Source organism: Typopeltis vanoorti, chromosome 19, assembly GCF_054136105.1.
Source record: "Typopeltis vanoorti isolate ZY-2024b chromosome 19, IOZ_Tvanoo_1.0, whole genome shotgun sequence".
Classification (NCBI taxonomy): Eukaryota; Metazoa; Arthropoda; class Arachnida; order Uropygi; family Thelyphonidae; genus Typopeltis; species Typopeltis vanoorti.
The window spans coordinates 40561122-40566559 of NC_143567.1; the positions used below are offsets into that span (position 1 = coordinate 40561122).

Genomic DNA, 5438 nt, shown 5'->3' on the forward strand with positions numbered 1-5438 from the left:
AACGAAATTCTATGAATGTTCAGCCCGATAAGAAAAAGAAGTTGCAGTCGTATACTCTAAGTGATAAAATTTAAAGAGAGAGAGAGAGAACACGTGTTTGACCATGAGAAGATTGTTACTGCATTAAGGGATTTTTTTTTAAATGTGTGCTTTATTCTACCAATCACTTCTTTCTCGTTTCAAGTTCTCTTCACAAGAATGTTATCGGTATACTCTTAGAAATGCAGAACAAACAAGAATTCAAACCCTATCATTTATTAATTTTTATAACGTAAACATTCTAAAATGAAGTTACAATTGCAGTTACTTCAATATTGATCACGTAATTCTAATTAAATATATTCGAATAGTTTCTTTTTCTTCAAAACAGAAGGTTTAGTGAGAATGCCATACTCATTTGCAAGGATGTTGCTTTAATGTAGCATTTCCTCGCCAGACGGAACCACAAAATAAATGGGAAAAACAAGGTTCTTATTCGGAACTCTATGACTCTATTTTCTACTTGTACTGTAGTAAAAAAATTCAATTTGCTTGTCGTTTCTTTCGGTATACATGTTGTCTCCAGTCTCCCGACAAATACAGAGGCTGTGTAACTTTTTTACCATAAGAGTAAACCTACTGATGAAATGCCAGATTGGTGAGGAAAGTTTTAATCTATCAAAAATTAAAATAGCATATATAAATATCTTTAAATAAATAACTGCTTTAATTTAAGAAATACTTGTGCTTCAAGAATTTTTAGAATTTATATGAGCATTATTATGAGTTTTTTTTAAGTGAATTTACGAGTATTTTATTGATTTTCATCTATAGATTTGATGTTTAAACATACCTAGAACAGAATATTAGAAATAAAAACATAAAATGTATGCTGCTGTTTAAATTATTCCTGGAATTTTTTTTGTTTACCTAATGATTTAATCCGATTAATATTACAGCAAAGTGTAGCCACTGTGTTTGTTGTGGGAATGGAATTTTCTCTTATCGATTTTTCTCTTTTTTGATTTCCCACCTTTCATCAACATGACGAAATCCACATTTCACCACGGCCACATCATAAGCCGTCACCATAGTTACGAGATAAGCCAACACCGAAAGAAACTCTTAAATCTGGATTAGCGTTCAGATCGATGTCACACGCTGACATCGACTTTGCATTCATTATTTCGACAGCGATGTTTTTCACGTATAAAAAGGGGCGCGAAGGAAACATCTGTCCATCACAAGCAGTGCCACAGTGCCGACTAGATCATTCTTCGTCCATATTTCTACAGCACCAACATGAAGGTGAGTTCGATCTTTATATAAGCCTTTCTCCATCTTTTGAATCTGCCTTTTCTTTTGTATTACAACAGGAATAAACTCGTAACGTAAAAACTGATCATCCTTAAACGTTAACGCGATAGAAAGGTATCTTTTAACTTTTAATTAAAAAATATTATTTCATAAATTAAATTTTTCGCTGCATATGGAACTAAGTGCAATTATCCCAACTCTCCGTTGCTATGGTTACTGAAAAATGAACTAACAAATCATTAGTGAGACCCAATTAAACCTAGACTTTGAATTGTTTAGCAGTGCGCATGCGTAGTCTCGTTAACGCCATAGCTGAACTGTAAATGGATAATAATCTGATAAATTAAAGCTGAGGTTTACATTCGGATGATCAAAGCTAGGTATCATTTCTATGGATTCTAATAACTTCCTTGCCTATAATTCCATTATATCAACAACTGAAGCAGTTATTACATCGATAACATATTTGTCCCTTCTATAATTGTCCCTTAAAAATTTCTGTTTTCAAGTGATACGATTTGATTTATGGTTGTTCTTATATTCATAGAAAATATCATCCCAGTCATAAGCTCAGTTTCATATCAGAGGTAGAACATTATCACCCCCCAGATGATTACATCAGCGTCCACTAGTATGTCTAGTGCTTTTAAAATTGGTTCAGTTCTCATTATTTCATTCTACTTAAACCACTATCAAGCGTATCTGCATAAACTGGTTATGTTGGGCGTTAGTTGAAATCTACTAACTTCGTGATTTAAGAAATTAAATTATCTTTAAGCAGTATATTTTCACTTTGAATTAAATAATAAAGTTACACATAATAAAATCTATAATTATATATAAGGAATTTTTTTATACTTTTTAAATCTCATTGTTTTATTAGAATCTAATAAAGCACCTTTTCATTTTATTGATAAGGTCGAATGAATAAAGTAATCTTTAAATTGTTAATACTTTTCAGTCATTGGAAGAAAATGTGTTAAGTATTTGTATTTGTATAGTGTATCGTCAACCCAACAGCATGCCTAGTTTAATTTTTCCTCTATTATTTTAATTGAAATCTATTTGCAATTAAAATACTATTCAATTTTCAGCAGTATTTAAATAAAATCAAATAAATGTAAAATATTTATTTAATTAGTAGAAGAATATCAATTCTCTCTCACTTTCTTTGAATACATAAATCATGTATTAAATAACCTTATGCAATGCATCAGTTGAATACCACGATTTTAGAAATTTGTTTTTCGAGACATTTTTACAAGTCTATTAAAAAAACTTAATCTCAAAATAGGAATGAAAAATATTATAGGCTTAATTCGATAAATAATAAAGTATGAACATTAAATTAGAATTTAGTAAAACACCATTTTATTTTTGTGTAAGGTATTTTATAAATAAATTCATTTCATCATCGCTTAAAAATTCTACAAATCAGTAATAATAAGATCTCAGATCATAATCAATTTATGCAGATACGCTTGATAATGGTTTAAATATATAGAATGAAATAATAACTGAATCAATTGTAATTATCTTGGGGGTAATAATGTTCTACCCCTGATAGGATATTGAGCTTATGACTGGGAAGATACTTTCCTATGAATATTAGACAATCACTAAGAAGAACCATAAATCAAATCGTATCACTTGAAAACACAAATTTTTAAGTCTCCAGAAGGGACAAAGATAATTCGATTATATCAACAACTGAAGCAGTTATTGCATCGATAACATCTTTGTCCCTTCTGTAAGCTTAAAAATTTGTGTTTTCAAGTGATAATACGATTTGATTTATGGTTGTTCTTAGATGATTGTCTAATATTCATAGGAAAGTATCTTCCCAGTCATAAGTTCAATTTCATATCAAGGGTAGAACATTATTACCCACCCCCTCAGATTATTACATCAGCGTCCACTAGTATGTCTAGTGCTTTTAAAAATTGGTTCAGTTCTCATTCTACTTAAACCACTATCAAGCGTATCTGCATAAACTGATTATGTTGGACGCTAGTCGAAATCTACTAACTTCGTGATTGAAGAAATTAAATTATCTTCAAGCAGTATAATTTGGGTCTGCCTACTCACTGATGAGAGGTTGGTTTCCTTGATGTATGAGAGGCTCGGCTTGGGGTAGGTTTTTGCCTGTCTCTGAGTGGGACCACCGCTGAGATTATGACTCTGTCTGGTGGCGGGGTGAGCCTGCCACTGGGTAGAGCCAACGCTGGGAAGTTTTCTTCTTGGTGACGGGGCGAGCCTGCCACTGAGTGGAACAATGCTGAGTTGGACGATCCTTTGGTCACTGGTAGGGAGATCTCCGATCTCCCTACGAGTGTCTGGGAGATCGCCTAATTTTTAGAGAATCTTTACTTAAATACACTTCACCAACTTGGGGACATCTCCAGATTGCAAACAATCCAGAACAAATGCCTAAGAATGGCATATTTAATGTCCCTTGGTTCATCAGAAACCTCCAGTTACACCACGAAGCCAACCTTCCAGATATCAAGACCTACATGACAGGCATTGCAGAAAAATTCTTCACAATCACAGGTAATCACCCAAATCATTTAATTCCACAGGCAGCGGACTACGAACCCTCAGATCGTTTCAAATATAAAATACCAAAATCCTCCATCGCAAGAGAAAGCTAATACAGCTTACATTGCTTCACAATGAGCGGGTAAATTATCCACAATGATCCCCTCACACTCAAGCTAAACTCAGATGAAGGAATGAAAAGTGAAGGACTCGGTCCATCTCCCAAAGAAGTTCCAAGTTCGCTGAACAATTCAATAGCCTAAATTTTGTATTGTTTATAATAATTTTGCTATGCTTGTGCTATGATATGATATGACATGTTAATTAAGCGTTGTAATACTACGCTTTGGCCTTATTGATTTTACAATGATGAGAGAACTCCTATTCACTATTAATTGTTGAAATTCCTGATTTAGGTATAGGATTAGATCAAAGTAAAGTTTGCCAGTAGACCATCATAAGCTCCTTTATTGCTACTCTTCAACAACATGGATATGACGAGGGCGTGCTGAAAAGTTGTGATAATCACCATAAAGGAATTGAGGTAGAACCATGTTCTAGGTGTTTATCAGAACTTTTCAGTCTTCTTGTATGATTCCTTTCAATGCACTTTTGTACACTAGTACAGAGTAATATCAATTAATGGACATTTTGTCAAACCTTAAGAGCTTCCATAGTCAGTCAGTATAGACGAAACCCTTTGGTCTGAAAGACCTGGATTTGATTCCCGTCAGTGACGTGAGGGACCTTTCTCTGGTCTCTTTTGGCTAAAGGTGAGTGAACCGGTCTCATACGAGGGGAAGGGAATTTTTTAATCCGGAAACTCCGGTTTTTTCCCAGAACAGGCAAACCAGTCCACTGAACACACATCTACAAACATAAAATACACCCCCCCCCTTCCCAATGAGGGCCGGTTGGGGTTGCTTAAAGTCGCAGTATGTAATAGCGGTCTCTGCACGTGCGAGATTAAAGCACTAGAAAGAAGAAGATTTCGGTTAATGGGGATAACCACCAGATCCTAAAATGCATAAATAATTGCAGAATATGTGTAAAACTACATCTTTTTCTTTCATTTTTCTTTTCTAGATTACTACGATGTCATTCTTATCATTATTTTGTTTGTTTTATCCAATATTTATGGATATACCAAAGCCATAATAACATTTGTTTGTTTTTTATACGAACATAATGCCCTGATTTAATATTAATTATTTGCAGGTTGTTTTGATTCTCCTTGTCTTGATCGTTGCCTCGCAAGCTAACCCTCAACTCAGAAGACTACGCGCAAAGGCTGCTGGGATTGTGGAAAACCGAGCTTCAGTACCAGCAGCTGCTGGTGGCGCTGCTGCTGCTCCCAGAGCACCCCAGGGAACAGGAGGAGGAGGAGAACGTCCTCCATTTGGATTCGGATTTGGTTCCAAATAAATCAATAACCAACAGAATGGAAGAAGAGGGTGGAAAATAGTCATGTGACTAACTTGTTGATATTTTTAAGTGATAACTTAGTAGTTGAAGTCTAAAGACTTCACTTGATTCATACTTTGAAGCAAACAAAGATATTTTCTGTATACAAGAATTTATAATAAATACATTAATTTTTA

The 5438-nt window shown here is 34.2% G+C and overlaps 1 long non-coding RNA gene across 1 annotated transcript; it reads left to right on the top strand.

The window, feature by feature from the left end:
• The first annotated feature begins 1223 nt into the window (after positions 1-1223).
• Positions 1224-5438, top strand: LOC150096026 (uncharacterized). Its single transcript, XR_016549958.1, has 2 exons — positions 1224-1287; positions 5056-5438. It is a non-coding gene; the product is annotated as an uncharacterized LOC150096026 (long non-coding RNA).